Source organism: Morone saxatilis, unplaced genomic scaffold, assembly GCF_004916995.1.
Source record: "Morone saxatilis isolate NCDOM2014 unplaced genomic scaffold, NCSU_SB_2.0 Contig1, whole genome shotgun sequence".
NCBI classification, from domain to species: domain Eukaryota; kingdom Metazoa; phylum Chordata; class Actinopteri; family Moronidae; genus Morone; species Morone saxatilis.
Genome location: NW_023339651.1, coordinates 6,978,275 through 6,989,275, shown reverse-complemented (window position 1 = coordinate 6,989,275; position 11,001 = coordinate 6,978,275). Strand labels below are relative to the sequence as shown.

The following is an 11,001-nucleotide window of genomic DNA, read 5'->3' as shown; positions in this document are numbered from 1 at the left end:
AGAGAGAGAGGGAGAGAGATTAAGCAAGAGGGGGAGGGAGCAAATGGAGAGAGAGAGGGAGGGAGGAGGGAAGGTTGCAGTGGAGAAAGTACAGCTCTGGTTTTTGCTACATCTGGCAGGTTCATGCATCATTCCTTTATCTCATCAGTCGAAGCAGTTTTGTCAGTGACCTCACTTCCGTGGAGACCATATGCTCAAAACTTGCTGTACTTTTTGTGTCAGAAGTAGAAGAATTAAACTCCCAACTGTGAATGGATGTCGTTCAGACTGCACTTTTCCTCACAGCTCAGCAGCCCCGGCATGCGAGCATTCGTCTGGAGAAAGACACCGACTGATGTGTTTATGAGACTCGCCAGTCTGCTTGCACACCTGTGTCTTTGTTGTCGCCTGGAATCTCCATAGAGTGATGCTCGTCGTGTGTTATCAACATTTAGAGTTTAAGTCCAAGTCCATTCACCTGCTGTTGTTTCAATTTCCCGGAGTCCTCACCACACTTTACTTCATGTGGGAAGAAGATCCATCTGCTAACACCCCCCAGAGCTTGTTTGCCTAATCTCCTCATAGCTTTTTATCCATCTGTCATGGGCTAGTTAGTAGTAAACACTGTTTGTGCAGGAGAAGACTTGTTTTTCATCTGGAAATCTGCAATTTTCTCTTAGACTTAATTGAATTTGTGGTGCGCCATCGTAGTGTTCAATGAACTAAATAAGAAAGGAGGGAAATAACACTCTAAAACCTTTGCTAAAACCTTGATCATGTGAAAGCAGAGCTGTAAAAGCTTGGTTGGATGTTTTCGGAGCCATAGCTCACCCTCACTCTCTCGCAGGGAAACCCCTAGTTCTGCTTTAAGCCTCAGGTACCATGGTAATGAGCTGCAGCTCTCCAGACAGCAGCTGCTGCGACTGTGTGTGTTTTTAAGTGTGTGTGTCAGTATATGTGATTTTTTTTCTCCATGTACCCTATGACCAGTGAGCCAGCAGATAAACAAAAACAGGCATTTGGGGTGAAGATTAAACCCATTCATCAAATTTAAGATATTAGTTAAGTCAGAAAAAAAGTAATAATTTAAAAATGAATACAAGACCTCACAACCTTATAATGGATTATGATTAACTTGTGGCATCTTGCTTCAGATAGCAGTCATCATCTATGATTAATAAAAGCAAGCTCTCTTGAAATACCAATATCTTTCCTCATTCTGAGCTAATCTTATTCTTCTTAATATAACACCTCTTATTATTGCATCTTGTTTATTACACTTTTTATTATTATTATGTTGTTTCTCATTAGGTCTATTTCCCTGTCGATACTAAATTGTTATTGAGAAAAAAATATTACATAATTTTTGTATTATTGGATGTTTTTCTTGTCAATTTTCCCTCATAGTCATTAAATCCTGATGGCTCTTCTGTGGTCCTTTCTTGTTATTGATTTTTTAATCTAGAATTTTTCCACTAGTATGAAACAAATCTATGACGCAGGATATCGGTCGTATTGGTGATCTAAAATGATTGAACCCTGAATATGAAGTTAGCTTTGCAGGGAAATGAGACTAAGATCATTCATTTCTGTGACGAAAACCAAATGAAATTGTTATTTTTAAAGTTTAGTTTTTTATTGAATATATATACTCATGGGAATGGGGAATGGTGAACACAAGCTATAGTCACTCTCTGCATTAAAAAAGTATACTGTTTAAACAACCAAAGAGCTAAAAGAATGGGCAAGCTTCAGGCAGAAAAAACATTGAATTAATAGAGTGAAAGTCTATTAAGTATGTTCGTAAAAAATAATAAATAATAATAATAAATTCAGGGGCATTTTACTTGTGATAGAATAAGGGTTCCCTAAGGAAAAGGACTAGGAATCACTGTCTTATAAGTGTACATATACGTATATATGAGTATACTACACTACACTACTACACTAGTATATACACAGAATATATATTGTCAAATGAGAAAAAAAAGATGTTTTTCCCTAATATATCATTCTACATAGTTAAAATGAAAAAGGATATATATTCATGTGTTTAATATGTTACTCATAAAATGATAGTATAAAAGAAGCAGAAAAAAAGGATAATTAAATAACTTGAAAAGGAAAGAGTAACATCAGATTGTTTCTCTCTCTTAATGCCATAGCATCAGTGTTTGTTTTTGACCAGATACCAAAACCAAACAATATAGATGGTTGAAGCAAAACTTGACAGCTCTGTCACTGTACACAATCCAGTTGTATCCAGCAGGATAGCTGCTCCAGCTGTGGAAGAAAGGCCCAAAAAATGTTTTGAGAATGCAAAGGGAGAAGTGACTGAATTACAGCTGAGTCTCAGGTTCAGTTCACACTTAAATCCATTAGACCTCCCTCCCTTGTTTATCACTCTCTCACAGCTCTCTCAGTCGAGCCCTTTTATGACGCTTGTGAATAACGGAAAGTTTTGTTATTCTTTGTTCATCCCCCTCGCCTCATCTCGCTTCTCTACAACGTGACATAAAATACCCCTGCTTCCTGACTGACTGACTGACTGTGCCTTCAAGGTGCTGAACACCGCGCTCACACTCACAACACAGTTTTATGATACTGGCTTCTTGTTTTGGAGTGACAGTAACATATCTGCTTCACAGCCTTGTTATTGCTCTGCAAGGCACCGACAAGTTGCAGGTTTGACACAGGAGAAAGCTGAATAATGTTTGTAGAGAATTAACCTTGGACCATCTCTGTGCTTGGCAAATGCTTTAAATTTGAACCCAGGGTTAATGGCATTTGTTTAATGGCTAGAACCCCTCTGGGATGTGATGTCTACTGTATGTGGGGTTGGAATAGGCTTTGTTGTTCTCTTTTATTGGAATATGCTCAGTGTTCTGCTTGTGTAAGCAAACTGTTTCTCAGATGGATAAACCGGTGGCAGTGGACAAGTCATTGGAGTGACTCTCTTCTCCTATTGATTTCATTACCTCAAAGCTAAGCCCTCAGGGGTCTCACCTATTTGATGTCCTTGTCGACTGCATGTACGCCTCCCTACACAGTGCTGTAGTCAAAGGAAGAGCCAGACCCAGTCCTCAATTTTTGCTCGTTTTGATTTGACATGGTTGGTTCAAGTCCATAAAAGCATCTCTTCTGTCACTATCAAATACAGGCAAAAATGGCCAACAAATCTTAATCTTACAAAATATATGGGAAAAGAATTGCCTCTGGCTGAAGTAGATCACATGCTTCCCTCTACCAGAAAGCCCAAAAGAGGTGGAGGCAAAAGTCCCATTACAGTCCTTCTTTCATGTTAACCCCCTCTCTATCACCATCACGGCTAATAAAAACAACAGATGTGGATTAAATTAATTCAGTAATAAACACAAATGTCATCGTGCTTGGGGAGCAGTAATTCGTCATGTTATCTTCACATCCTCTTGAATATATTCTAATGAAGGTATTTGATTCGTATTTGATTTTGTAGAAATGTGTTTTGATGGACACGTTCTGTGATTTGCGTGTGGAGTCTCTACTGTACAGGAATGCTCTTCTCGCTGTCAACCCTCGCGCTGCTTTTTCTCAGTTCATATTGCTGACACACTCTTGTCGTAGTGCTAATTGGTTTTATGTGTTGGTATCGGAATATTTTTTTTTTGTTGGATTTCCCCCCTCTAGTCTAGATTTCCCTGATTTTTGGATAGATTTCTGATCTTTTGTGGAAAGGATACTTCCCCAGATTTAACACAATAAAAGAATCTAATCCACCTAAACATCCAAACTGATCTTAAAACTACTCATACCCAGATTACATACAGACGCAGGTTTTTTTTTTAGTAGCATCACTGTCGCCACTCCAATCTGTCTTCTGAGTGTATGAGTGCATTCATCCACACAAAGTACATTACAGTTGAGTGTCATATCTGTATGGAAATGAATTACTTGATGGTGAAGAGAGCTGTCAATTTATTGTAGCTTAGATCTCTGCAATCATGAAAGAGAAAGGGAAAGTTTTATGTGTGTGTGTGTGTGTGTATTTCAGCTCACAGGCTGATATGATGTGTCTGCTGTGCAGCGGCACTGCCCCAGCCAGTCTCAGAGTGAGAAGCAAAACCGAAAATGTGCCTAGCAGATACGTCAGCGAGAGTCTGTCCCCATCTGCTGCAGTCTTTTGGTCTTTTCATCAAATATGTGTACAAAGCTGGCTCTTAGTCTGTCCAAAAAAGGCAATATGAAGCGGGTTAAAACAAAGTAAAGCTCAGCATAAGAATGCTTGTCATGCAACTTATATGAGGGGGATGTTATGTATAAAATTTTATCTTAAGTTGATAAATAATGCTGTTTGTTTTGAGCAGATTCAGTATAGCCAACTGTACTCCTTCTAGAAATGTCAAAAATGGTCTGATTTTCTGGCTCTGCCTTAGGCCCAATGACCGCCAAGAGCTAATTTAAAGTGTGGACTGCCTCCAACCACAATATTTAAAGCTGGTTTTGACCTTTAGTAACAAATTGTCTGAGCTATCTGGACAGCATGTTATGGCTAAAAAAATAAAAATAAATTTTTGACCTACACAATTCCCCTTGTGCTCCAGTCCATCCGCACATTCTGCCACACTGACCGGGCAGTAACGTCTATTTCCTTTCCGGCGAGTGATGCATGCTTGGCATTGGACACGCAGAGATTTCTTTTGAAAGAAAGTAGCCCTGGCTCAATGGAGTTTCATGTATAAATTAAGGTGTCTGTTCAAGGAAGTATTATGCTTTGATGTATTAGAGTGTGAAAGTGCTTCCTCAAGCTTGTCTAAGTTGGATGCTGTCTGAATGAATGGCATAACGGGTCACTTTCATGGCTGGCTGCCCAGGTTTTCTGTGGTTATTATTTATCCTTATGTATTCTGAAGTGTTTATCTGGATGTCACAATGCATTACGCCAAATGCTACCGAAGAAGAAAATTAAGTGTGAATGGTTTCAGCTGGCCTTGAACAGGTCCTCCACTTGTTTCCATTGGCTGACCCGCCCGCCTGCCACCTTGTTGGCCTGATGTTGGAGCCAAGTGGGCTCGCTGCTGAATCCCGCAGCAGTGGCCAAGTGCCTCGCGTGTGTCAGCTCTGCCTCCCTGTGTGAAAAGTGTTCAAGTGCTGCTGCCTTTACGGCCTCTCTGTTTTTTGCCTTCACCGATTGTGTGTGTGTGTGTCTTAGTGGTGTGTAAAGAAAAGGGGCTAATGGATTTACCCCTCTGGTACAGAAGCAGTAAGACACAATATGCTTTCTATAGATTTTAGAGCAACTGCCAAGTCATTATTGCACAGCGTGCAGTTGTCTTAAAGTCAAGTGTTATAGTTAGTATAACACTATAGTTATATTATGTGTATGAAATTTCTGCGGAATTTAGTTCGATTCAATTAAACCTTTATTTACTTTGTGGGAATTAATTGAGGGTTGAACTTACATTTTCAGTGATTCAGATTACATAAGGCAACAAAAACAAAAAACATAAACAATAACAGATTCATCAATCATTTTTTCTAAATGAATGAAAATTAGTTATTTATGTTATAGTTTTTTTAAATGTATGAAGAGTCTCTAACGAAGAAAACAGTAAACTGCTTTTAACATCAATTTTATTAGATATTAATATACAAATGAGTAGTTTCATGAGTGATTTGTGGTTAGAAAGGTAATGTATAAATTGACTGTTATGAAATAACAATGTTATGTTTGTGTATGTAACAGCAGAAAAGATTCGTCCTTGGACCATTTTAAGGTGGTTGATGCGCAGTTCATTTATGCATTTTTAGATATTTTTTGTATGTTTCTTTTTTTATATCAGGGTCTATTGATGCCATTTCAGCTCAGAGAATCACCTCAGCTCCAACAGTGCTTTATGCTTTCTCTTGACTGTGGTGGCAAACTTAAGAGAATACAAATTGAGATCTTATTGTGTGGACTCAGTTGCCTCTGCCAGCAAAGCCCATCATCCTATACACTCTGTTGTTCTCATGAGATCTTTACACTCACAGCCTCTGTGACGTACCAGTGTGCATCACTTGTGTTTGCTTAGGAGGAGTGTCTTCATCCCGCTCAGATTAAATGGCATGGTGGCCATGTGAGGTTTTCTCTGTGCTCATGTAATTTCCGTTGCAATGAGCCAGCAAATTCATATTTCATCGGGCCTGAAGCTAATAGAGAGAAAGAAGGAGTACTTTTGGTCCCTGTTGGTCATCCCCCCTTACCTCTTACCCCCCTCCAATCCTCATCTTTGTCTCTTCTCCTGGTTCAGTTTTCCCTCCTCCAGAGACGGGGTTGAAGCTCAGTCTACATCTCTCTAGAGACCGGCGTGCCATTTCCCCGCTGGCTTAATTAAAGGCTTAAAACATTGCTCTGTTTATAAGGCAACCCTTCACTGCTAGAACAAACATAAATTTTTGCTTCTCTGCTGTCAGGTGCTAAAGTGAGATAAATTATCAGAGAGATGCGTGCTAGAGAGTGCCATATGATGGATCTGGCCCTGCCTTCTAATCACCGCTTTTTCATTTCCGCTAAGATTCTGCCTCATTTGCCCTCAAGCATAAGATGGATATGGAGGCAAGGGTTTCGCAAATCTTCAGCTACTGGACGCTGTGATGGATATCAATAGTAAAGTTTCCGGTTTATTGTTTTGCTTGAGAAATTGTTTTGGTAGATAAACGCTTGAGACTGATGACAGCTCAATAGGTGGCCATTAAATGATTGACTTCCATAAGCATCTTGACCGTGTTTGTCTTGTCCTTCAGGTGCTTCGTCCTCTCCAGTGGAAGCTCAATGATCGATCTAAAAATGATAGTTTCTTGCTTTTCCCTTTATATGCATGCGTGACAGACACTCAATAGGGTACTCTATTGTGCTTAGAAAATTGTGGTTTCAGACCGTTATTAATCATTTTGCATCATCGCTGACGAGTGCAGTGTTCTCTAACTGCAATTTGTATGTCTGTATTATTAGGCACTGAGAGGCATTGGATTATGAGTTTTTTGTGGCTACCCTTAGCCCAATCTCTTTTTTGTCATCATCATCAATGCCACAATTTTGTGTATAGTAAAGATTAGAGCCTCACAGAGCTGTTGGCGTGGTTCCACGTTTTTTTATCCTTGTTGACTTCTGTTTGTTTAATGGGTGTGTAGTGTTCCATTCTCATCATTGATGAAAGAACTCATTTTATTTTAGTGATTTAATTTAAATAAATTCCTTGAATGAATGCCTTCAAGTTAGAATGCAAAAAAGGCATCACACAGTCAAACTTAAAGTGACCTAATTTTTTTGTTAGGCTTTAGTTGTTAGGCAGGCATACTGAAGGAGTATTTTCTCTCTCTTTTAGTGTCTCCTCTCAGTGTGTCACATACCTCCGTCACCCACGCCAAAATCCGAATTGATAGGGAACGAGAGACTTCTATTTTTTTTTTCTATGAACCTTTCTTCTTTTCTGGGCCTGCTTTATTTGATTTCCTTCCATCCTTTGTCTCTCCTTGGAAAAAATCTAATAAATAAACAGGTTGTCAAGGTAACGGTACCAGGTTTATTTTGGCGATAAAAGTAGAGAGATGAGGCAAAACAGAGGACAGGCTGGCCTTTGAGTTCTTCCGGTCCACTCCAGGCGCCTCTGGTCACTCTGATAGACCTGTGGAGTCAGCTGTATGACAGCGAAGGCTATCACACCCCACTACTTTGCACCCATCAACTTAGAGCCAGAGACCTCCGAGGAGCAAACCTGAACTTTTCCATTTGCCGTCATGCCCCACATCTCTATTTATCACATTACCCCATAACAGCTGGCGTAGCATGTGTTCCTGTTCCGCATTTAGATCTTAATTGCTGCATGGTGAAAGGTCTGAATCCCTTTTTGGGGACAGATTCTGTCTGTATCTTTCACTGAGGAACCACATCAAGCCAGAAATGCTGTAGCTAGATCCCTCACCTGTATTTAATTTGCCATCAGGATTTGCCAGCTCATCCTACTGCCTCTAGCAGCAATTACATTTGTTTGGAAGTTTAAGATTCATTCATGAGCAACATATTATAGCAATAAACTCAATAGTAACATTGGCGTATGTATTCCAGTGCTGTTGGCAGTCTTGATTGAACTGTATGCAGTGCTGGAACCGTATGGCAAGTCCCACACTGAGGCTTACAGCATGTAAAGTTTACTCTGAAGGCTCTTTATCTTGGGGAAAGAATGAAAGAAAGAAAGAAAGAACATGGGATACCCTCCAGATGATGTAGCCTCTCCAGTCTGCGTGGTGAGTAGCTGCAACAGCCGCCAATTACTTCTTACAGCCTGGACGCACTGCCCGCATGAGGGGTGTGTGACAGCTACCTCGCTGGGCTGCTGCGACTCACAGGGAGCATGCTTTTGCCCTATCTTTCTTCATTGAGTTTTCCTTTGATGAATACAATACAATAGACACCTTGTTAACAAATGCACCGGTCTCACAGAAAATATAGCCGAGACCTCTACTCCCTTGTGAAATGTCGCTGCAGCCATGCAGCTCACGCAGGCAGTGTGGTCGCTCTATTCTGCTAACATTGGAGCCGAAATAAAATCAGGTTCCACAACGCACACCTCTGCTGCAGAAGCAGTGTGTCCAGGCTGTTAAGACTGCTTTAAAGACTCTATTCCATTCTATTGATAAAGTGACTGATGGAATTGCAGCAGCAAGCGCCTGCCCCTTACACCAGTTACACTTGTGAATCTGGGATGTTAAAGTTTGAATTAAGAAAGATGAGTTCCACATGCTAAACAACAATTTAACATCTTTGAGTAATGCTGCGTTGGACCGACAAGACCAATCCCACCAACCTACCTTAGGGTTACCTCAGTACCATGCGATTAAATAACTTCATCCTTAGAAGCTACAGAAGTAGGAGAAAACTGTTTCTTTACTCACTTTGTACACTCTCTTGTCTCTTTGGTACTTTCTAATCAAGCTCTGTCTAAATTTGTTCTCCATCTTTAATGCTGAAGAACTAAGGCTTACATGCCCTCACAGATGAAAGAGTCTTGCCCTCCGCGCTTTAGAAAAACATTTCCATATTAATATAACATGAGTCACACTTGTTTCTGTGAAGCATTACTGAGAGGAAAGTGAAGCAGTCATCAGCTCTACGTAGCATAACAGCGAAAAAAGGGAAAGAAACATGAATAATAGATGTTCGCATTAGTGATTGTTTTGGTGTCGTTTGCATGATTATGTTATTGACAATGTTGATGTGGTGAGCGCTGTTGCCATACATATTTATTATCGTAATTAACCTTTATCTAAAGATGTTCCAATGTGCTTTGCTGAAAACTAAGCAAACAATAACTTCAAGAACAACATTGGAGAGAGGGTTCGGGTGAGGTAAGACTGTGTGTGAGTGTTCAGCATCGTTTCAGCTCTGCTGTGCTTTGGTGGGTCAGGCCTAATTACAGCTCAAGGAGAAGTTCTCCAGTGAAACAGAATGCCTTGTGAGGATTAACTACCATGAAGCTGCTGAGTTATATCCGTCACACGAGGGCTGCACTAACAGAGTCCTCACTTCAACGAGGTAGTCCCTGTCCAGATTAAAGTCCCAACCTGGGGTTTGTTCAGGTGATTAGTTACAGAATGATACTCGCTGGCATTATTGTAAGCAAATCTCACTGCAGCTCAAAATACATTTAATTCTATTTTACAGGTGACATGAATAAATATAAACCACTTCTTCTGCCTTTTACAGAAACAGATAATTTTCCTATGCCCAGTAGGAAGCAGATCATTAAGGCCGTCTTCTTGTCTGTTTTTGGTTATGGTGATGTTATCTATAGACACGCCTCTGCCTCCACTCTTCAACTACTACATTCAGTTCATCACCCAAAGATTTATTACGTGTGACTACTCTACTCAATATTGCATTTTGTATGAAAAGGTTGGGTGGGCATCTCTAACAGTAAGATGTGATAGACATTGGTTTCTGTTTATTTATAAAGCCCTTAATGGGAACTTTGCCAACGTAAATCAGCTCCTTATTAGACTGGCCCCATAGCCATTATTTGACTCATTCTAATGATTGGCCAATGCTCAAAGTCCTGCATGCAAACACTAAATGTGAGAATTACTTTTGTGCAGCACAAACTTAAAACGTTGATTGCAACTTCTTTTTGTTTTGGTGTGTATTTATTCTTTTGTAATTGCACTCTCAACATCATTGGAGATGAGGGCATGCATTAAATAAAGTTTGAATGAACATATCTTTGTATAAAGAGAGTTGCTTTCAGTCAAATATTTAAATAAATCCGTTAAAAATATGTTGTTGAAAGAGGTATCAAATTGGAAAACTTTCCTTTTGGCCTTATATTTTGTTCCCATTTGTAATGTCAGTTTCTCATAGGTCATTGCTTTTGTCAGCTCTAGTTAAAGATGTATATTGTGCTTATCAGATCTGGATGTGCTTTCATGCATCCTGTGACAAAGCGGTTTTAATTACCTTCTCTTATCTTTGGTGCATTTTCTTTGATTAGCTAGTTGAGGTAAAGCTGTCTGGGAGTATTCCAATAATAATACTGTGTGCTCTTTCTCTTCAAAAGTATATACCAGTATGCAAATTCTTTAACTTATTAAGTTAGTTTTTAAAATGTGCACTACATCTTTTGTTTGTTTAATAAAAGCCTAATGAATTCACATATGACGTCATCTCTTTGCCATCTGTGTCTTTCTGCTTTTGTTTTGTTCCTCTATAATTCTCTTGATAGCTGATTATCATGATCCTCTGTATGAATGTGTTGTTTAATTCATCTATTCCTGTGAACTTTTCACACAACCTCACTGTCAGCTTTAAGCAGTACAAACTCCAGGCCTTCACTCTAATAACAGTGTGAGTGTCAGCGAGGTCGGTCATGCTGCCAAAGTCTAAGATCCAATAATCTGATTTTTAAGGGCTTAAAATGTCTTAAAGATCCAGTGTAAAACAATAAGGAGGCTCTATTGGCAGAAATGGAATATAATATTCATAGGTATGTTTTCATTAGTGTATAATCACCT

At 39.6% G+C, this 11,001-nt stretch overlaps 1 protein-coding gene across 2 annotated transcripts in view; it reads left to right on the top strand.

Moving 5' to 3' along the window:
* The window catches only part of dock1 (dedicator of cytokinesis 1), a 168,131-nt gene that overhangs the window by 101,510 nt on the left and 55,620 nt on the right, over positions 1–11,001 (top strand). The gene's annotated exons all lie outside the window — the stretch shown is intronic.